Source organism: Podarcis cretensis (assembly GCF_951804945.1).
Source record: "Podarcis cretensis genome assembly, chromosome: 8".
NCBI lineage: Eukaryota > Metazoa > Chordata > Lepidosauria > Squamata > Lacertidae > Podarcis > Podarcis cretensis.
Window position 1 is genome coordinate 49,493,028 of NC_137177.1, and position 23,367 is coordinate 49,516,394.

The window sequence follows — 23,367 nt, forward strand, 5'->3', positions numbered from 1 at the left end:
TCCCGCTGCTCGGTCCCAGCGCCTGCCAACCTAGCAGTTCGAAAGCACCTCTGGGTGCAAGTAGATAAATAGGGACCGCTTACCAGCGGGAAGGTAAACGGCGTTTCCGTGTGCGGCTCTGGCTTGCCAGAGCAGCGATGTCACGCTGGCCACGTGACCCGGAAGTGTCTCTGGACAGCGCTGGCCCCTGGCCTCTTAAGTGAGATGGGCGCACAACCCCAGAGTCTGTCAAGACTGGCCCGTACGGGCAGGGGTACCTTTACCTTTACCTTTACATCAGACGCTAAGCCAACAAGTGATGCTGTCCAGCCTGGCTTAGGGATAAGATGGCAGAAACATCAAAGTCCTAGAAGGAAAAACTGAGTCCTATGCTAGGTAATGAGGCCTTTGCACAAACCTCTGTTATACCTGTTATGGCAGCACATTCCCCATAAGCATGAAAAATTAAAAAGCAGTGCCTTCGTCAATATTCCTCAATAACCAAGCATCTTCCTCAGCATCAACCATCAGTATTGTACCCTACAACAGGCAGCTGAGGTGCCACCACTGGGCTATCAGCACTGACCCATGACATGGCCTTATCAGTGGCAATTTCCTATCTGTGGAGCACCCTCCCTGGTAAAGTGTGCCAGTCTCCCTCATTGCTGACTTTCAGGAGAAACTTAAAAACATTTCTGTTTACCCAGGCTGAAAAGCCACTGTTACTAGAAACCCTGACATCACTGGTTGAGAGAATCTTTTATTTTTAGAAGGTGTTTTTTTTTAAAAAAAACAACAAACAAAACTATTTTTAGGCTATTTATATTATTGATGTGTTTGCCGCCCTGTGCTCCTTCAGAAGGAAGGGTGGGATATAAATTGCATTTTTAAAAGGAAGAGAAATGAGTAATAGGCACCAAATTGGGCCACTTTAAAACAGCATCAGACAAATCAATGGAGGGCAAGGCTATGACTGGCTATTAGCCATGATGGCTACATAAATATCAGTTGCTGGAGCACAAAAACCTGCTTATGTTTGCAACCAGGAGAGGTTAAAAGTGAAACAGACAACAAAGCCTTCCTGGGCAGGTCAAAGGTTGTGCCCATTCTGCACACTCTGAGGTCTGTTCCTCCTATATGCTCTAGGAACATTCACATGCCCTATCATGCCAGTTGATTTTTTAATTGATGGTTTAGATATGGACACAGTTGCCGTGCTTGTTTTTGTTAAAGATGAAAGAATCTGACAGGAAAGGATGGTCTTCCCTTGTTTTAGGTGGGGTAGAGAAATGTCTCAGGATACAACAATTCATTCCTGGACTGCAGGATCACATAACCAAAAAGCAGTAATTCAGGGTGGTGAATTTCCCAGAGTTCTGTTTTTTCCTTAGAAAACTTACCTTTTTCTAAGTTCATTAGTAACAGTGGATGGGCACCAACTGCAAATAGAGTTTAGCCTGGCAGCTTAAGTTTTTCACTTTGTTTATGATACCCCAAAAAATAAACACTCTAAATTAGACCACTCTCTTCTGAGACATCAGAAAATTTCCTGATGCAAACTGAAAATTACCCCATGCAAATTTAGGCTAATTTGCGTAAGAACATTTTCCAGGTCAAATATTTCTGGAAAGTCCACATCACTGCTAAGGACAGAAACTTTATTTCATGTAATGCAGGGCCACACAACTTTTTCCTCTGCGGATCTCCATCTTTTCTTCCCTTGACTTCTTCTCTACTCCTCCCAACCCCTCCCCATGCTGTAAAGCTGCTTTTATCCCAACAGCTGTCTCTGGCCTGAGGAACAGTTTTCAGAAGGTATAATGTCTAAACAAGTTTGCTGCTGCCTCAGCATGCTAAGAGCCAAGAATAATCTTAGCCCCACGCCTACCCTGACCTTCCACATTGTCGTCGTCCTCCTCCTCCATGCCTTCACTAGCCCTGCAGGGAACACCTCCCACCACGAAAAACACTTGGTGAGCTATGTGGGCTTCACAGTGAATGAGATTCTCCCGGCATTCCAAAGGAAGGGCTGAGAGACAAAATTCCACAACAATCAGCACGCAGAAAAGAGCCCAGTCCAGGCTACAAGGAGCAAAAGGGTTGCCAGAGTAATTGCTTCTCTCTTGATCCCCCTATAGGGGTGGGGGAGCCCTACAGGTGTCGCTGAACCACAACTGCCATCTTTCCTGACTACTGACCATGTTGGCTGGGCTGATGGGAGTGAAATCCAACAGTATCTGGAGGGCCTCAGGTTTCACACTCCTACTCCTGCATGAACAGGGTAGGTGGGTGGAATACTCACACCATGCATGTACAGAAGAGCAAAGGTGTTACACGTGCAGAGCTGAGAAGGCATTTCCCCATCGTTTTCGTGGGAGGAAAGGCAGATGGCATCAAACAGATAAGCTGAGAGAAGTTGGGCACTAAAATGCTTCTAGTCCTTTTGAAACATGCAGCAGAAAATTTTCCCTAGGAGACGTCACACTCGCATTAGCAATGATGACCAAATGCCAACTGAAAATAAATATGCAAGCTTGGCAGTTTCAAAAGTATTCAGCTTTGTTTACTAAATAAAAGTAAAATAAACATTCTAAGTTTGATAACTATTGAGGGCATCTGAAAATTTTCTCATACAAACTAAATTTTCCCCAATACAAATTACCATATGCCAGGGGTGAGGAATCTTTGGTCCACCAGATGTTGTGGACTACAACTCCCTTCAGCCCAGCAAGCATAGCCAATGGCCATGAATGATGAGAGTTGTAGTTCAGCAACATCCAGGACTGGCTCAATATATTTTGGCACCTGAAGTGAACCACAAAATGCTGTTCCATCCTACCATGGCCAGGGAAGAAGGGGTGAATGAAGATCTACATCAGGACCAAGGGGCCAATAAAGATCTACACCAGGTCTGACAACTGGTCCTGTTAGCTAGGGATGGTGGGAGTTGTAGTCCCAAAACATCTGGAGGGCTGAGTTTGCCTATGTCTGATCTACACAATGGGGGGAGGAGACCAGCAGTGCCTCCTCTTGGTCAAAAGGTCACTGTAGAGGTGGCGTGGGGGGCAGATCTGGCTTCCAAGGAGGGCACCACAACTGTTGCTGCTACTGCAGCTGCAGCAGGCAATGCATTCCTTGGAGAACAGATCTGCTGCCCCTGTGGATCCTGACACCTGAGGCAGTTGCCTCACCTTGCCTCATAAGTGGCTTGGCTCTGGAAACATCTGAAGCGACAAATATTCTCCACGCCTGCCCTATGCAAATTAGCCAAATCACTATGAGACTGGACAGGGTCTAACTAATTCATAGCATACAGTGCCAAGGAGGCAAATCTAGAATGTGTTACTGTGATAATGATTACCCCAATTTGTCCCTCCTGTGTCCTTATCTAACCCTGAAATCAACAAAACAGGCATCCTAGGGTCTGGCTTTCACAGCTGGTGATGCAGCAAACAAACGGAGGAAACCCAACCATTATCAGTTCCACATTTGCAAAATAGGAAGTGCAGTATGCTTTTCATAATTATTTAACACTCACATGCAACAACTCATTCATAGAGACCCTTACAGGGAGCATTTTGGTGGATGAGCTTCCCCAGTGCTTCAACAGTCACATGTGGTTTTGCAGGCAAACATTTATCGACAGGCTGGAGCATGATAGGGCAGAGCAACACAGACTCTCCAATTCCTCAGGAGTGTGGAATATGGTGTAGAGAGGATTCTGAATCCTGAGGGGGGCACTACACATATGTGTATGGGACATGATTGTATTTCAGTCATACATACTTTGCATGTAGGAAGTCCCAAGAATCAGCTCCTGGAACCTCCAGTTAAAAGGATGAAGTAAGAGGTGATGGGAAAGACCCTGGAAAGCTGTCACCAGCTAGAAAAGATGTTACTGGGCTAGATGTTCAAATAGTCTGACCTGGAATCTGAGGAAGAAGGGTCATCAAATGTCATTTAGTCAATTCCCCTGAAAATGCAGGAAATGTACTGGAGTAAGACCTGGTATAAGGCTGTTTCCCCATTTCCTATCAGCAGAAAGCTGCCTTCTATTGAATCAGACCGTTTAGCTCAGTATTGTCTACACTGGCAGCCAGAGGCTCTCCAGAATTTCCGGCACAGAATCTTTCCCAGGTCTACTTGGAGATGCTGGGGATTGAAGCTGTATGCAAAGTACAGTGGCACCTCGGGTTAAGTATTTAATTCGTTCCGGAGGTCCATTCTTAACCTGAAACTGTTCTTAACCTGAAGCACCACTTTAGCTAATGGGGCCTCCTGCTGTCGCCGCGCCACCAGAGCATGATTTCTGTTCTCATCCTGAAGTAAAGTTCTTAACCTGAAGCACTATTTCTGAGTTAGCGGAGTCTGTAACCTGAAGCGTATGTAACCCGAGGTACCACTGTAAATGCTCTTCTGCCCCTTCCCCTAAACACAATGCAGCCTCCGAGGTTGAAATATCATGTGGAATCTCAGTGTGGAAGGAGAGAGGGTTTTAATCCTTTCTCCTTGCACCTGCGAATGCACCTGCTACAAGGAGCAAAATCATCTGGAGGGGGGTATTCTCAGTGCAGGAAATGGTGCAAAGGGGAAAGGAGAAAGAAGCCCCTTTCCTTTCATACCAAGCTTTGATTTCATATTGTAGCCTTGGCAGCTCCTGTGTGTTTGTATATTTTAAAGACAGTCAAAAAATGCATAATGTTTAAGAACTGCCCTGAGAATCTCAGCTTCCACATTTTAAAGCAAAGGCAAGGACCCAGTTCTTATGACTGCAAAGAAAGGCTGGGTAAAATGTATGGGAAATGTCACATGAAATTACACAACCATAACTGAACAGCAACAGAAGAATAGGATAGGATTTCTGGTGATTGGGGGGCTGAGCTTCGGAGCCCTGCATAGCTAAAGCATAATAAGTTATGCTAAATACATGCAAATGTGCTTGAGCTGCATAAATTATACACAACACAGAATCTAGCCAATTCCAATGTAAACTGTATTTGTTATGAAGAAAACATATTTCCCTTTGATAGGGAAAAGGCAGCCAACATAACTAGTGTTTGCCTCAAGGAAGGCAGAAAAATCCATGCAAGACCTAGACTCCAAAGGCTCAGAACATAGCAGCCTCTGCTTCCAGCTTTTAATGCTCTCTGTACCAAATTCACTTACCATCAGCACCTCTTATGACTTCCAAGAATGTCCTAAGCACTCCACAGGGAAGAATAATCATGAGGTTGTAAAGGCCATGGATAAAAGTAAATAAATGGCTGTTCAAGGCCCTCCTCCTATTAACCACTGGGTCCCCACAAGTCTCACAAATAACATGAGAAAGCAGGCCTATTAGATTACATATTAATAATAACATTTACAGCCTAAACAGGAAAACTATTTTTTATACTGTTTAGATAGATAAAATGCAACAGGAACACACAATCAAACCATAGCACAACACAGCAACAGGAAATAGCTTTTAATAACCTCCTGCCTCTTCTGGACGACAGATGTCCAAACTGCAAACTCAGAAGGAAGTCACATGGCCTAGGAAAGATGTCATGGAACAAAACACAAGGGGGGGGGGGGCAGTATATATTGCAAAAGTTCCCAAAGATGCTGGAGAGAACTGAGGTTCAGTTTCTCCGGAAATTGTTTACAGCACATTTCCACACATGTGAGAAGCCAGAAAAGAAACAAGGGGAAAGAAGCAGGCTCCCTGGGATTGGAATCAGTTAAACAATGGGTCCACCTTTCTACAGATTGCCCCTTTCTGTGTGAAGTCCTTGCCGTAGCAAGCAGTAGCAGCCTGGTCCCAAGAGGCGGGCAAAGTTTGCCTCACCAGACATCAAAAGGAGATTGAGACTATCCAGCAACAGCTACTGCTTGTGAAAACACCAGACGAAAAGGCAACCCACCTCAGAGGTGCAACAACCTACACTTGAGGGAAGAAACAAGGAGAAAAGTGAGCACAGAGTATTCCTATGACCCAGCCAGTTTCCAGACTAGCCTATAACACTGCCTGGCATACAGCAGAAGTCAACTATAACACATCTTAGATCTAAAGAGGCCATCTCAATCCTGTAGAAGCTGAATAGGGAATGAGGCCCCAGGGAACTCAGCAGGGTAGACTTCTGAATAAATATGCTTAGAAATGGTAGAGCTGGAAGAGACTTTGGAGGTCATTTATCAATCCCTCTGCTCAGTGCAGGATATAACTACAGCATCCCTGACAGAACTGTGTTGCATTAACTCCAGCACTTATATTTGAACTTGTGAGCAGGGTTCGATCATCAGCATTATCATTTAAAGATAGTCCCCAGCAATGTGAATATTAAAGTAAAAAAACCCGAGTAATCATGCACTATCCTGGTCCTGGGGTTTTGTTTTCCCCCCAGAATTTAACTGTGCACATACTTCGTCCAGAGACTGCCGTTTTTACTAAAGAGAAGCTTAGCATCTGGGTTCTCCTCCAGAGGGCTGGGAATTGGATATGCATGACACAAGTAAATATGATGCCATTTTAAGTGTATTTTGTGAAAACAGCTCAGCTGTTCTGTTTGCTCTCATTGTAGCTTGGCTCTCTGTATTTCCTTATGCTTCTTATCCAGTTCTGCTTTCAGAAAGGCATTCACTTGAGTTAAGAAAATACAAATTAACAGCAGCCAAGTGATAGCTTCATTCTCAGATTTCTGCCCACAGTCTGTCCCCCAGTCTTCTCTCTCTGCTCCACATTGCTTTACATCGGGATGGGGAACCCCAGGTCCATGGACCAAATGCAATCCCCTGAGACTCTTTCCCCAGGCCACGCCTTATCCCAAGGGTAGCCCTGCTCCGTGTACTCCTCAACTGCTTTTGTCAGGCTGGAAAATGTCATTGAACTGCAATAATGCCTCTTACTTGCCTGGACAGAAGATAAAAAGATGTGGATGGTGGGAGTTTGTAGAAGCTTCTGGCTTTGGTGTGGCTGCAATGTACTCTACTGTACAAAAGTTAAGAGTCACATCCTTTGCTCCGCCCACTTTTGCATCTGGCCCTGGCCCTGCCCACCACTGACACATGGCCCTTGGTCTGGAAAAGGTTTCCCACCCCTGGCTGCATCAACCGTATCTCAATATGCAGCACTACAATTTGTATGCCTCGGTGATGGAGAGGCTCACAGGCTTCTTGAGGAAATGAAACAGAAAGGAATTCCCTTTCCCTGCTTGATCGCAGTGATTCTCATAAAACTTCCAGATATCAAGTCTCACAAACCTATTTGGATATGATTAAGTACAGAATACACACTTGCATTAGCATCTGCTGAGAAACAAGATTAACTTTAGATCTAAACTTCAGACTAAAAACAAGCCTTTGGTGATGCTTTAACAGGAGAGACACAACCCAAGCCTAAGGATCCAGAAACTGAAAAATGCTCTGGATCCCTTGGGCACTCCTCAAAGGCAGGCACAGCTGAGAATTCACTAAGATCTAAAGTGCAAAAGCACAAGCACCATCTAGGAAACAGCAAACTGGTTCCTAGGCTGCTCTAAAATATTCAACCCGCAGGACCAAATTCCTCTTGTCATTTACAAAGCTGTTATATAAATGGCACAAGGACACAGCAGAGAGAGAAAAACACCATTCCAGATAAAGTGCTACTCATTTCACAGTGCTGGCCTTAACTTTGGCACCCTTGTCAAAACTATTTAAAAGGGCCTCACACTTGGCCAAAAGCCCACTGGAATATTCAGGCTGGTGGCAGGACTGTGTTTGACCCTTTTCCTAGTCCGTTCTAACCTTCCCAGTATCAGATCTCTCTCACAGCAGTCCTAAGAAGCAGTGGCGTAGCTTGGGGGGTGCAGGGGGGGCCGGCCGCACCGGGCGCAACATCTGGGGGTTAGGGTTAGGGATAGGGTTAGGGGGTGCAAATCCAGGGTTAGGGGGCGCAAATTACTTGCCTTGCCCCGGGTGCTGACAACCCACGCTACGCCACTGCTAAGAAGCACCACATATGCCAAGTAGCTCTGAGAACAACAGAAAGGCCATTCCATCTACTGCAGCAGCAAGAATAATACTGCTCCCACTACGAAGCACTGCTCCAGGCCGCCACCAAGCATTATTTAGTGCAGAATTCCCCAAACTGATGGTCTTCAGTGCTGTGAGACCACGGCCCTCATCATCTTTAGCAATTTGCTACATTGGCTGGTGCTCATGGGAGCTGGAGCCCAACAACACCTGGAGGATAATAGGCTGGGAATATGGTCAGCCCTGCCAGTTCAGGTTCATCATGCCCCAGGCAAAGCAACACCCATTGCAATTGGGAAACACGAGGCTTATCAAATTTGTTTGCTCAATGCATCCAATACGGCGCTAAAACAGAAACCCTATGCCTTTTCATCTTTTTGGAGATACAAGTAGAAAGATCATTAGAAATATGAGGCAGGTTAATATCAGCCTATTTCTATATAGCACAGGGAGCACTATTTCCTGTTCAAGGTGCCACAGATCCGCCAAGTGTCCCTATTTTCCAGGGATGTCCCTGATATAGAGAAGCCGTCCCAATTTCTGATTTGATCCCAGAATGTCCCACTTTTCCTTAAGATGTCCCTATTTTCATTGGAGAAATGTTGGAGGGAATGGAGTTATCTGACCTCTGAGCCATCTGAAGGCAATCCTGTATAGGGAAAGGTTTATTTAATGTTTAATTTTGTTTTTATATATGTTGGAAGCTGCCCAGCATGGCTGGGGCAACCCAGTAATATGTGTGGGGTATAAATAGTAAAATTATCATTATGGAATGGGACGTCCCTACCTATTTTCATCGGAGAAATGTGATCAGCCTTTGTGATCAGGATGGCAAGGAATCTGGAAACCAAGTCCTAAAAGAAATGGTTGAAAGAGCTAGGTATGTTTCGCCTGTGCAAGAGAAGATTAAGAGAAGATATTATATGCAAATATTTGAAGGGCTATTATGCAGAAGACGCTGCTCCAGAGGGAAGGGCTAAAACCAATGGGTGGAAATGGAAGGGAAGCAGATTTCAGCTAAAGATCAGGGGAAACATCCTAATGGTAAGAGCTGTTCCTCAGTGGGACAGACTTCCTCAGGTGGTGGTGGGCTCTCCTTTGTGGCGGGTTTACTTAAGCAAAGGCTAAACAGCCACCTATTATGGATGCTGTAGCTGCATCCTGAACTGAGGAAGGGATTCAACGAGATCTTTTTCAGTTCTATGATTCTGCACATGCAAAAACTGAGGCATCTTCCTCTAGACCACACCTAAAAGGACAAAACATTCTTTTATTATTATTAATCCCCAAAATTGGGAGTTCAAGAGCTGAAGGACACTTGGCAGAAACTGACGTCTGCATTCAAAACAATTTAATCAGTTTTTAAGAGGTTGGCCTTGAAGCCAGAAACATGAAGCTCACATACTGCAAACCCACCTGGTCAAACAATTGAGAGCCTCCATATTCAGAAGCAGTCCTTCCAAGTTATAACCCAGATTATACATTAGTGAGCCACATGCAACAAATAGATTTAGCTATCAAAAGTTGTCAGCAACAATGAACAAATTCAGTACATATATCAAGATGGCCAAGTTGAGGAGGGTACCCTAAAGTCTTCAGCCACCATGTTGAAAGTGAAAGATAACATTTCAACCATGGTACTGTTACGCTTATTATTCTTACGGGATTTATTCAGGAAGGTCACTGGGGGCTTATTTGTGTTTTGTAGCATTTGCATTATTTGCAAATAATGCAGTTGAGCACACTATTTAAGTACTCCAAAAGTCACAACCCACTACTTTTGCATCATATCTCTAGGGAGACAACCAGCACCCCAAGATACTTACAGAGTCCAAACTAAGCTCATTGTCTCACCTTTTTCAGTCTGACAAAAGTCACTTCCAGACAACCTGTTTATTGAGCATTCAAATGCTTTGTTTGCACGAAGTTAGTGGGGCTATTTACTGAACATTCATTCCTAGTTGACTGTGGCGTCGTTACCCCAGACTTTCCAGTTTATTTTCCTCTCCTTACTGTGAAAAATTCAGACTTTATTTAAAAAAGTGGGCTCGTTACACAACAGCACCTAATCCACTTTCATTGTGCAACCTGAATTTGTTGGGAAGCAGTTGTATCCCACTTGCAAAATGAAAATAGTGACAGTGCTTGCAAACTGAAGTCATCTCTCCACACAGACACTTGGGTTACATCATCCTTAGCTAGGGTGCAGGGAGAGGTATATTTTCTTTTGCCAAAAGAACCCTCCAACTATTTCCTAGTCATTATGGGCCAGCTATTCAGAGCAATCAACCAATTACCCTAACAAAAGGAAGACACTTAGCATCTCTGCTGGGATAGTTAAGCTAGCCCCCAGGTCTTCTATCCAACCCAGAGAGTTGCCTGTACTGTACAAGTTAAACCCTTCTAGCTCATATGCCCAAATAAACAGGGTATAAGACCTGAGAGATGCAGGGTTAACTTCCCACTCAGTCAGGAAGCTGACCTTGGCCCAATTTCTTTTAGCCTAGCCTACCTCACAGGGTAGGGGGGGTGCAGAAGAGAAGAACCATATGTGCAGCCCTGAGGTCTTTGGAGGAAAGGCACAATCAAAATGTGATAAACATATAAGATTTCCCATGATCTATAGGTGTTGTTCAGGACTAGAGGCCACATCTTGATAAAATAATTTAACAAATTTTAATGTGGGTTGTTAAACCTGAGATTAGACTAACTTTAATGCTGTTTATGGAATATTACCACCCCTCCTCTCTCCTCATTTTCTTTCTCTCTTTTCCTTTCTTGCTTTTATCTTTGCTCTTTCTTTTTATTGTTGATGTTGTTATTATTGCTTTCTGTGCATTAGAAAATGGAAATAAAAACAATTAGAAAATATACCCCAGATTAGACTGAGGAAGAGGTAGGAGCAGTTGCACCATTCTGAAGCGTTTGCATAAGGACCACAGCATCCACTTCTGGGAGCGCCTTTGCCAATCTCAGAGATAATGGCCACTTCCTCTCCAGAAAAGAGAAGTGAATTGTGGTATATGGCTTCTCTGTTCACAGTCCTTCTTAGTAGGAAATGAATACTGATTTGAACGTGCATGGACAATAAAAAGGTACGATAATTTCTCATAAACCATTATCACATCTTCCCCTTGAATTAGCACCATGTAACAATTGTCCTTCACTACAATATACTCCTGAAAGTGTGAAAAAGTTAAATTAGATGTGTGGATCAGTATCTTTTGGTGGGGAGAGGGGCTGACGAACCATTCCCCTTTCCACCAATAGAAAACTCCCCCTGCCATGCAGCAGCTTTTCTTCTCATGGAAAAAAAGATGTAAGAACCATGCATCTTTTCCCCAAATGGGTGTGGGTGGAGGCAATTTTGAGCAGAAAATTGCAGGAAGCTAGAGCTGCCCCTCCCACAAGCCGCTTCCCTCCATATGTAGGAAGAAAAAGACAGTATCCCCATATTTCCAAAGGGGGGGGAAGAGACATGGGGAGGGATCCATTCCAAGTGGCAGGAGAAGAATTAAGCCCTCTCCACTTGGGGGGGGGGGCACGCTTTGCCTCTCAGTTGCATCCGAGGCTGTTTTTCTTATAATTTTCAAAAGATGGTCAAGAAGACTGTTCTAGTTTGGTTCAAAACAAGTTTCTTCAAGTTATCTCTCCGAGTTTTCCCTTCCAAAGGTAACCTCTGAAACGGGCTCCCCATTTAACTGTCACTGTTTCTGTTTCTTAAATAAGGTTCTCAATTATACATTAAAGAACCATCAGAGGCAAAGTCCACCTTTAGGCTCTATTTGGCAGCTCCTACCTGATCTCTCTTGCTTGCAACATCCCAACACCAGCAGAGACAGAGACTCAGCCTTGGTATCAAAGTTACTCCCTGAGCTTCCAGGCCTGGGAGGGCAAGTGGCAGGGAGCAGAAAGCTTTCATCTGAAAATTACACCCTGCTAACCTCCTCGGGAGAATGTTCAGGCTGTGAAACCCACACTGCAAATTACACAAATAATGCAACAAGCTGAGAAGCGGGCAGGCGGCAGGCAAATCACAGCCAACTGGCAACCAGACAGCGCACTGGGGAACTGGAAATTTAATCAAGCATTTGCAGAGAATGGCTACTCAGCCATGAAATGGAAAACGAAGATTACCTGGTATTACCAACGTGGCTACTGCCCACAGCAGAGCAACCAGAAGAAACAATGCAAGGGGGAAAATAGATCCAAGTTCCAGCAATTTGCAAGTTCTTTAAGCGTGTGCATCTCGCTTCTCCCAGAACTGCATGGAAACCCACTCACTAGCCATCCTCAGCCACAACCCCAGATCATCAAATCCTGTTACTTTCTTTTGCAACCACTGCTCCCAAAGCTTTCTCTGAACCTTTTGCCACTACCGCAGTCTCCTGCCACCTTCTTCCACTTCTCAGCATAGCTGGAAGAGGAAATGCATGAATGCTCCACAACAGCATCAATCTGAATTGGAGGGTTTTCAGCGCAATCCTAACCGTGGTCTGCTCAGAAGTAAATCCTGTTGAATTCAGTAGGGCTTACAGCCCCCAAGTAAAGGGATTAGGATTGCAGACATCCTAGGGCTTAGCTCAGCAACACATGATTCAAACAAAAACATGCAGCACCTGATCATAGGCAGAGTGCTGCTCACAGTGGTTCAACAGTAACATACATGTATAGATATAAACACACACTGAGATTGTCTCTCCTTATGGAATCAATAACTGCCTCCATTGAACTTCAGAGGCAAAAAGTTTTTTCTAACTCACAGGTGGTAGAGGGGCAGGGAAGCAATGGCTGCCACTGCAGCTACAAGACACATCCTACTCAGCACTCAAATGAGTGTCCCAAACCCTGATCTGTACCATGCTCTCCTCCCACTACCATCACATGCTCTGAAAGATTCCAGGAAAGGGAATACTTGGAGTAGGAGGAAGAGAGAGGTTCCCATATTATAGTACTGTATTCCACTAACACTAAGCAAAATAAAAATAAGCCATTAAAGAAATTAAACAAGGTTGTGAGTGTCCAGGACATCCATTCTAGGAAATTCAAGATTAAGAGCTCGCTGAACCATTGCCATTCCCAAGTTAGGAAGTGACTGGCTCAAGCTGCCTATAACATTCTTACTCATCAAGGGGGTCTGATGAAAAAAAGAGGGTTCAGAGCGGGAAGAGTCTGGGATGGACTTCGGGAATATTAGCCTCAGGCCTTTTATAGTCTCACAAAGGGGAACATCTTACAGACACAATGCAGAGCTTCTCATCCTCCAAAATGTGGCAAACCAGTACTTCTGCCTTTATGGGGCCCTCGTGCTCATTCTGCTGAACAGTGGCCCCAAAGTCCCATGCTGATGGCACCTTGGGCCCTGCAAAGATTCCCCCGTTTGTTTTCCTCCCATGGGGAGCCCAGAAAGTGAGTTGGGATACAGATCTCAAAGCATACACAGGAGGCACACCATCCCGAAGTATCTCCGAGTCTAGAGGAAGAAGAGTGAGAGGTAGAGAGAGCTCCAGCCTTTCTCCATGTAGGGACAGGAGCTTATATTTTCCCCAGCAAAGGACGACGGAGCGTCCCCAACCCCACACCCTCTCAAACCATGCAGGAAAAGAGCGAGGAGGAGGAGGAAGAGGCAGGGACCCCCGTCTCGCCCACTCTTCCTCAGGGTGCCCCGTGCGCCCAAGACTGCCTCAAAAAGCCAACCTTTAGCAGAAAGGGAGGGGGGGGGTAAGCCGTTCGCCGCCAGCGCGCCCTCCCCCAGCGCCTCGCACTTACATGGCTGCTAGCTGAGTCCCCGTCGTCGGTCATCCGCCCCGTCCGTATCCGGACGCCGCTCCGCAGCTTGCCTGGCCAGCCAGCCACCCGAGGCGCACGGCAACAAGACGGGGAGGAGCCGGCGCGGGACGAAGCGTCGGGCCGAGCGCGGGGAGGCGGGGCGCAGCGTCTCCCACCGGGAAAGCGGGAGGAGGAGAGAGAGAGAACTTCGCTTGGAGGGCGGCGTTTCCCTCGCTATAACGCCGAGCGGGGAACTCGGCGGCGCCGGAGCCACCCGACCCGCACTTCCCCTTACAGTCATCAATCATCCTTCCAGACGTTACGCCCGTAGGGGGCGGGGACGTGCCTGTTGGGGTTAACGCTTCCAAAAGTTGTGTCGAGCGTTTTTAGCGGGGGGGGGGCAGCGGAAGTGAACATTTTCCTCCCCCCACCCCCGTGCAGGCATAACGTCTGCACAGGGGTCATGTAAGTGCTTTCGCGGCAGTACTTGCCACTCGAATATAAAAAGCGCATTTCTTCTCCTTTGCTAGAATTCTGTCCTCTTCCTGCTCGCGTCAACAACATTCACACGTGCACACAGACTTACGCTTTTAGAGCTAACGCGTCAAAGCATCCATTTGTTTTACTATCCTAAGAAAAAGAGCTGATGGAGCCACCGCGGTGACGTCTCCTCCTTCTGTTGAGACCCCTTTCCATTAGACAGCACGAATGCCTCCTCCTTACAGGTGTCATGTTTTAATTGGAAGTTCACCGGTTGATCTGCTTTGTATTGTTTTCTAGCTTTGAGGTCCATTGCAGAAATGCTGCCATAAAAGCTTCGGCTCAAGAGAGTTAGAAGGGAACAGTGAGGCCACATACTCCACCCCTGCTCAGTGCAGGAGCTGCAATGCAAGATGCAACTACAACACCGTTGACAGTAGGCCACCCAGCCTCCGCTTAAATACCACCAGCTTAGCAGAGCCCACCCTTGTACTGCCAGGCAGCTCATACTCTTAAGTTTCTCCCTAATGTTTAGCTGAAATCTGCTTCCCTGCAATTTCTACCCATTAGTTTTAGCCCTGATTTCTGGAGTGACATTCTCCGCTGGAGTGAACCAGCCCAGACGAGATAAACCTTGCTGCCCCCTGCTCAAGCCACTTCATATGGAAAAACATGCAACATGCAATATGTCAAAAATGTTGACAACCGAGGCCAGGACTGAGATTTGGCCCTTACTCTAACTCCCTTAATTTAATTCAGGCACAGGAGACCCCCTTACAGCTGGCAAAAAAAATAATGTTCACATCTGGAATATAATTGCCTTGCAATCCCTGTATCCTGCCAAACCTGGAAAGTTGTGGCACCTTTGAGGGCCAGAGCTTTACACAGGCTCCTGCTTGTCATGGGTTTTCCCCTATGAGGATAAATACACACCTCTCTCATCCTTGCTACATGTTTCTATTTACAGAACAAGTCTCCAAGGGCTTGGCTTTGTTGTTCTTGCAGCTCTTTGCTGCTGCAGTTTCCATGCTTCCACCCGCCTCCAACCAGCAGGTCTCCCACACATTGAGGAGGGGAGGAGGAGCTGCTCCCATTGGACAACAGCCCAGTAGGAGCTTGGCTTGATTAGCTGGTTATGGTGTCAGTATTTCATTTTGATTGACGGCAGATGTCCAACATTTGAGCCAAGCTGCAAAGCACGTTGCTACAGCGTTGGAGCACAAAGAGAGACATTGTGAACATCTTGAGTTGATAATTTCTATGAAACTCATGCCCTGGCTATATAGATCAAGAATATGGTCTTTCTTTGGGGTGGGCTGAGAACCCAAGAAAGGCCACCTCGGTCTACACCCACATGTGCTTTCCCATATTAACTCATTGCAAGTCACAGCAAACAAAGAAGATGACCCCCTCAAAGGGCAGCTGAGAGCGGTGGAAAGGGGGATAAACAATAAAATTGCCAATATCAAAATGCCATTATATAAATCTATGGTGGGACCATGCTTTGAATGCCTCCAGAGTCGGAGGCAGCATGCTTCTGAATACCAGTTGCTAATAATCACATGTGCAGAGGAACACAGGTATTAATTGTGGACTTCCAATAGGCACTGCTAAAACAAGATGGATTTCTCAGGTCTTTGGCCTAATCCAGCAGGGCCATGACAATTTTTGTCCCAGGTTTTTTAGACTTGTCTACCCATATACTATCTGAAACAAGAGAGGTGCATTGGTTGACAGATGTGATTTTTTTTTGCCCTACTATTAAGTGTATTAGGAACTGTACTTCTGATCTAATTCTTTTTTTCAAAAGTCATCTAAACTGGTGGCAATCATCACATTTTGTGGTAGTAAATAAGCAAGCATGCAAGTACAGTACAGTGGTTGAAAGGAATGGTTGCTAATCATGACACCCGTACATTTCTACAGTATCAGACACAGTACGACTCTTGGTACCAGTCACTGGGATCCAGCAGAAGAGGGCACTTCTACTCACATTCTTGTGTTTAGGAACTGATTGCTGGACTTTAGTCTGATCTAGCAGGACTCTTACTTTTTTAACACAGTAAGTAAGTAAGTAGTTGCTAGCCTCTTATTGTGCTTAGTTTTGTTTTCATGCAGGCTGTAGGCTAGCTGGCTGTTACTCCTCTGGGAAAGCAGACATTCCTTCAGCAGGGAGGACTCTTTCTGCCCACACTGTCAAACACATGCTGCTCTTGTTGTGTCCTCTTTGTGTCCTCCAGCTCCTTTATAATCCCCATTCCTGCAATAGGATGAGTCATGTTAGCTTTCTTGCTCTCTGTGGTCATTTTAATGCTCAGTAGGCATCCAGGAGACAGGAGATTTATACATCTATTAAATAAGCTTCCAAGGAGGAAAAAATATAAAACTCACTGCAAAATGCTACATTATTTTAGCATTTCTCATAATTATTGTGTAATTCATGATACTCTGTCACAAGCCTATCAAGGTCGATTCTTCTCGCTCTCAGTGTTTCCATCAACATAGTTTACATACCAATTTAACTTAAATACAACACATGGTCACATTGAATTCAGTTCAGTTAGAATACAAGATAGATAGATGACTATACAGTACATATAATGCAAATATTACGCTGCCTGTCTAACTGTGTATTTGAAATTAGTAGGACTGATTCATTCCTGGGGGTGGGGATGTTTAGGACTGGGCTGTAACATTCATCAGTTCCCAGACATAATTGCAAGATCTTGCAAGACCACCTGTATTTGTTGATAAAATTTCAGCAAAAGGCAAACATCGTAGATGTCTTAAGAGATTAACTCATATTCTTTCCAAATTATCTGCAAGTGAGGTCAATGCTGTTCCAGAGCATTTCCCTTCAGGTTTACCCAGATTGTTCTTTGGAGTGGAGAGACTAGGTTTCTTGAGTGCACTTTCTTTAGAGGATCTCTCTGAAATCTACTGAATCTAAGATACTGACAAAAATGCATGACCTAGCTGTATCCTGTGTTCAAGGTGTGGGCCACATACAGACCATATATTTAAAGCACATTTCCCCCAAAGCATCCTGGGAACTGTAGTTTACCCCTCACAACACCCTTAAACCACAGTTCCCAGGATGCTTTGGAGAAACTAATGTGTTAAAGCATGTATTGTTTGCATGCGGCTTTAGTTGCAAGAAGAAGAATCAAGCCCAAAACACTGCATGTTACCAACCCTTGGAAGTCTCACTCATCCTTAAATTGGCAGCTTGAACTTCCTTGGTAAAGCAGGAAGCATACTTTGCACATCAGAGACAATTTCCTTTGCTACTAACTATACTTTGCCACATTGCACTGAAGACAATACCAACAATTATGGTAGGATTAATACAATGTAGTCTTCATTCATCTGAGTTTCTCAAGTTTCCTGTCATCTCAAGCTCTGTCCTGTTACTGTTGGACCACATTCCTAGGTTCTGCCTAAGCATCAGATTTTTGTCTTTTTAAAGAGTTGACTGGCCCATGGCATCCCAGGGCTCTACCTCAGGACACCACTAAATGCTATCCCATGCGTCAGGTAGAACGGCTACTTATCCATAAAAACTTTTTAAAAAAAGACAAAAGACTGCCCGGATTTACATATGCTGGTTTACATGTATAATTGCAAATTTAGAAATAATTACTAACATAAATACATCTCGCCATAGGAAGGAAGACTGGCCATCTGTCATGGATGCTTTAGCTGAGATTGCTGCATTGCAGGGGGCTGGACTAGATGACCCTTGGGTCCCTTCCAACTCTATGATTCTATAATTCTATGATTCTACCAATCAGAAGATGTGTATGTCTGCTTAGTGTGCTGTCTATGTGTTGTTAATGGGCAGTTTCAAGGCCCCTGTTGTCCAGGATTTTCTTTGCAGTGGACTTGGACTAAACAGCCCTTCAAACTGAGGACTGTTCTCTGTGAAGTTGGAACACATGGCTACCTAAACCTCGGGCTTTCGAATGGCAGAGACCTGTCAGACCTTAACATTGCATTGTGGGCATGAGAACTTCACTGCAGTTACTGTAGTCATAGATCCAACCAGCAGCCCCTCCAGATCTACAGATTGTTTCTAATAATGCTAAGATTCAGAAGAAGTAGAGAGAAACATGCCCATTTCAGTGAATGAGGGGTTCAGGAGGTTGCCTGTATTGCATGTGTTGGCTAGGTCATTCCTCCAGGAATGTCTCTTCTTTGAACTCCGTTATAAGCACTTGGCAGCTGAGGCATTGGAATTGCAGCTGTTCCCTAGAGCAGAGAGCTTCAGAAGGAGCAAGGACACTGTGCAGAGAAATGTTCCATCAATAAACAAGACTCTGCCAGGAAGTCATGCTAGAACAACACAAGGCCAATTTATCTAGAAAGAAGACGGCGCATCACTGAACATTCAGAGACACACTCACAGGCCTATCTCCTCAGCCCCTTTGCTGGCCATAGTTGCTCTCTCTCACCATCTCCCCGCCATGAGTGACAGAAACAGCTGGGCCCACTGGCTCTGCCAGCAGTTGATTAGCCAGCGAGTGTATCACTTTGTGTATTCAGGAGTGCAGCCTTGTGCTTCGGGTGTGGTGCATGTCAGTGTCGCCATCAGGGCAGGACTTTGGGGCAGAAGTCCACTCAACAAAACTAAACCTTGCAATAAGTATGCAAGCTAACGTGGTTTGGTCCAAGTACTGCTGAAATGCTGGCAGGGAGGAGGCAGAAACAGGCCTGCTTTGGCTCACATCACCTGGAGCACTTCAGAGCCCAGCTGGGATGAACTAACTACGTGTGGAATGTGTTATATGCTAGGCCAGGCAGCTTCCAGGAGACAAAACCCAACACATTTTGGTGCCCAGCAGCTTTTGGCATGAGCAATATCGTAGAAGAGAAAACATATGAGATTTATGAAAGCAGGATAACAGCTGGACAGATGGGCAGCTTCCTGTAATAGAAGGAAGCACAGCCAAGAGGAATGAGACTGAGCAACAGGGACAGAAATTGAGGTGATGGGCAAAAACTAGAATGGGAAATTATGCAATACTAAAAAAGAATCACCAAAAGAAGACTGCAGAAGAGGACAGAGATTTGCATAATAGGTACATTTGCTAATTCATATGTATAGACGCCAATTTAGTAATAGTTACTATAATTTAAATAGAAATAAAATACATAATCACCATGGTGGGGAAGACTTTGACCAAGTGATCTGTGTCTGCCCAGACTGCTGTCCAAAGTGCTAACTATGGGTAACTTCAAGGCCATCCTGCTCCCTCTTTCTAGGGTTCTTATATTTAAACTGGACTTAGACTGAAGAGCAAGCTTTTGAGTTCTCCAGAACTCTTCAACAAGCTAGGTGGGGGAGAGGAAGATTGGCTAATATTGGAACCATGGAGTCTGTGACTAATAGCAGAGTCCATGGGTGGTATTTAAAGTTAGTGATACTTAGAGTAGACCTACTGAATTCAGTAGACTGAAGTAGCTTGTCAATTTATTTCCCTAGGTCTCTCTATCACCTCATGGCTCCCACATCAGGCAGTTTCATTCCTTACCCCCATCCAATCTTTGGATTGTTTAGCAAAAACCCCAAAATATCTGCAGAATTCTTTCAACACCTGCAGACTATTTTTGTAATGTTTTGATTGGTATGTGGATTTTGGAATGAAAATAAATGACTGCCATCATCACATTTTGTTTGTTGAGCTTTAATTGCACAAACCTAAATTTCTGGTATGCACATGAATCGCTCCTGCAAAATATAGTGACAGTCTGGAGGCACCCAAAAACAGTTGAGTGAGTAAAAGCTGCCGCCCTTTCCTGAGGAAGCCACCACCGGGCTGGTCTGTGCAGTGTTATTGCAGCTGCTGCCACCTGGTGCTCAATAACAGTACCACTCAAGATGAAATAGATTTCACAAAACCAACTACAGTGGTACCCCGGGTTAAGTACTTAATTCGTTCCGGAGGTCCGTTCTTAACCTGAAACTGTTCTTAACCTGAAGCACCATTTTAGCTAATGGGGCCTCCTGCTGTTGCCGCGCTGCCGGAGCCTGATTTCTGTTCTTATCCTGAAGCAAAGTTCTTAACCTGGAGCACTATTTCTGGGTTAGCCGAGTGTGTAACCTGAAACGTATGTAACTCGAGGTACCACTGTAAGGCAGAAAAAATGGTTTGGGCTGATTTTCCTCTGGGTTTGATCTCACTTGCTTCCCTCACAGAATGCAATTGTTACTGGTAATTTACACCTGTCAGTTCAAGCCACTTTGCACTTGTCTCAGGTATCTTTATTACATTAGTCACAGTCCTTCAGTGGAAAAGCAACCACATGAACCCACACAATAATACAAGACAAATCACAAACCAAATAAAACAAGGTTATACCTTTTTCACATTTCTGCTCCCAAAGAGATAGTCATGTTAGTCTGTTGCAGCCAAAAGAACAAAGAGTTCTTGCTGTGGCACCTTAAAGGCAAAGGCAATTAATTTTTACTCAAGAGTATACAGTTAATAATGTCCATTGCTTTCAATGGGTCTACTCCAAGCATGACTAAGGTTGGATACAACCCAAAGAGACTGAGGCTGCATACATATTACCATTTACTCTGGCTCTGGTGCACTCCCACTGCTTGTGTCTGAAACCAAGTACTGTACCCAAGATGTTAGCCATAATCCACATGTATGTACAGTAGTAGTTTGAGAAATACTCTCTTTGGATGTATTTCCCCTCAAACCAGTTTCCATCTGATTTGGAAATGGAAGACACAAATAAGTTGAGGTGCATACTATTCAGACAGCTGTAGTGCATGCGCAGGTGAAAGTGCATGCACAGATGACAGCTGCCTTGAATAGGAGTATTGGTTTTTTGTTTTGCAGGTACAGGGAAACAAAACAGGTAATGTGCATCAGATGACGACATCCCTACTCTTAAGATGTTTCTACAACTCCTATCTATGTAATTACATTGTGAGAATTAGCTGATCTTAGTAAATAACAGGAAGCAAGGACCCCATTGTTTCTCTGCAGCATTGTATGTTTGCTTTCATACATCCAAAGCTGACCACAGTTAGACACATGATATTGGATTAAATGCTCCTTTGGTCCGGTGCTACCAGGCTTTTTCCTTGCTTGAATCAAAAATTGGAGAAAACCAAAAGCCCTTTTAGTTTAACTCTCTAGAACAGAGGTAGTCAAAACAGTACTCTCAGAATTTCTGGACTACAATTCCCACCAACCTCAGGGAGCAGAACCAATTATAGAGAATGATGGGAGCTGTAGTCAAAAACATCTGGAAGGCACCACATTGCCTATCCCTGCTCTAGAACATAAGAAACTGCCTTATACATCAGTCAAGATCAGTATCATCTTCACTTACTATCTGCAGCTCCTGGGGTCTCAGACAAAATTATTTCCTATATCTCACTCGAGATTACAGAGAATAAACTTGGGACCTTCTGCAAGCAAAGCATGTGCTCTACCACAGAGCTACACCCCTTTCTTATAACTATGGCAGAAACAGTGAGAGGTCCACCAGCTCTACAAAAAAGAATTCAGAACATAAAGTTCCATCAAAAGCAGAGAACAGACTAGCCGTGACAGAAAGATACACATGCAGCAAATAGTTCAAGGTATCTCATGTGAGCAAACAAAGCATCATGCTGAAAGGAAGAACAGAAAGAATCAACAGGTCCCAACACTTAAGGAGAGGAAATTATCAATATGTAGCTCTGAAGTCTTATTGTCAGGCAGAAGTAGTCAGACTCGTGGGGTGGTGGGGAAATAGCCCAGCTTACCACAAACCCCTTTCCACTAGGTCCCATATTCCAGGAGAAAGAAATCTTTACCAACCCCATAGCTGCATTTGTACCTGGAGGTTTGTTTTTTTTTGGGGGGGGGACTTCCTAGGTCCATATGCCAGTGGTGGGTATGGCCTGAGGCATTCGCGGGTAGAGCAGCTGCAATGACTCTTACCTTTCTATGATAAAATGCTTCCACACACACCTCTCTCTATCCAGGTACACTTGATGTATTATCACAGGACACCTTCAGGTAAAAGGACCCAAGGAGGATGCAGAGAAGGGCTAGAAAGGTGTATGGCCTGGGGAGATTTCCAAGACTCTTCCAGGTAGCCTGAGATTCCCCATCCTTGCCCTATTCCTTCCTATTTGCTTCTCCAAAATTCTCCCCCTCCTCACTCCATCCACCCCAGCCTGCTTATAAACCACCTGGAAGAGTCTGGAAGCTCAACTGCAGGCTATTCAAACTGATTGCTAGTCAGGTTACTCACAAGTAAGCAGCTAGCCTAACAGTTTTTAAGTGTTGTTTTAATGGTTGCTATTCTTGTGCTTCTCTAGACACAGATGATTATGAAGAATATGAAGAAGAAATAAACATAACAAACCCATCCAAGCTAAGAATAAAATTGTTTCCTTACTCCAAAATATATGTATCTCCCCAAACATATTTTATTTATGTATTTAGTCCATTTCAATTCAATGCCAACCTACATCCTTAGATTCCTGTCAGTTTACAAACTGCCATTTTATTGCCAGTTTACAGTGCCACATTCACATGCAAGAGGAAAGGAATTCGATAGCTAAATTCCCAATGGAGAAAAAGCCCTATTCAAGGTCACCACCACACAGAGAGCAACACTAAATGGACAACAAAAGCCTTGCCTGAAGACCTTGAGGCATGGGCAGGTTGATATAAGAATATGCCCATCCTATGTGCTAAAAGATAGCTGCATCTCCCCTGCATATTGTTGGCTATTTTAAGACTTTGTAATTGGCATCAGTGGCTGCAAGAAGACAATCCGTTTTCGCCCAAAGATAGCTGGTTGCACTAAGCTATTCAGGCACAGTTTGTTTTTCCAACAGGAGGCAACAGGAAAGTATCCAGGACATGGGGTGGGGTGGTGATGGAGCAGGAGCCAAAAAGAGATATTTTGGTTATGGAAGAGGGTAAGAACAACATGCAAGCAGGAGGAACTGTCACCTCATTGATCAAATAGGTGGCCAGCATAAAGGAGGGAGTAATTAGTTTCACTGCCTTTTGCTTGTTAACTAGAGCCTTTGCTCTAGACCAGGCATGTCCCAACTTCCAAGAGACTGCAATCTACTCCGATTGGATTGACCAAAGTTGTTGAGCTTTTTTTTTTGGGGGG

At 44.7% G+C, this 23,367-nt stretch overlaps 1 protein-coding gene across 2 annotated transcripts in view; it reads right to left on the bottom strand.

Annotated features, from left to right (window-relative positions):
- Nucleotides 1-23,367, bottom strand: part of RIPOR1 (RHO family interacting cell polarization regulator 1) — a 98,992-nt gene that overhangs the window by 71,311 nt on the left and 4,314 nt on the right. The window contains exon 1 of one of the 2 annotated variants that reach the window (XM_079987873.1): nucleotides 13,744-13,896. The exons of the other annotated variant lie outside the window; for it this stretch is intronic. The gene's annotated coding sequence lies outside the window, so the exon portion shown is untranslated. Of the gene's footprint in view, nucleotides 1-13,743; nucleotides 13,897-23,367 lie in introns of those variants that run through there. 2 annotated transcript variants of the gene reach the window in all.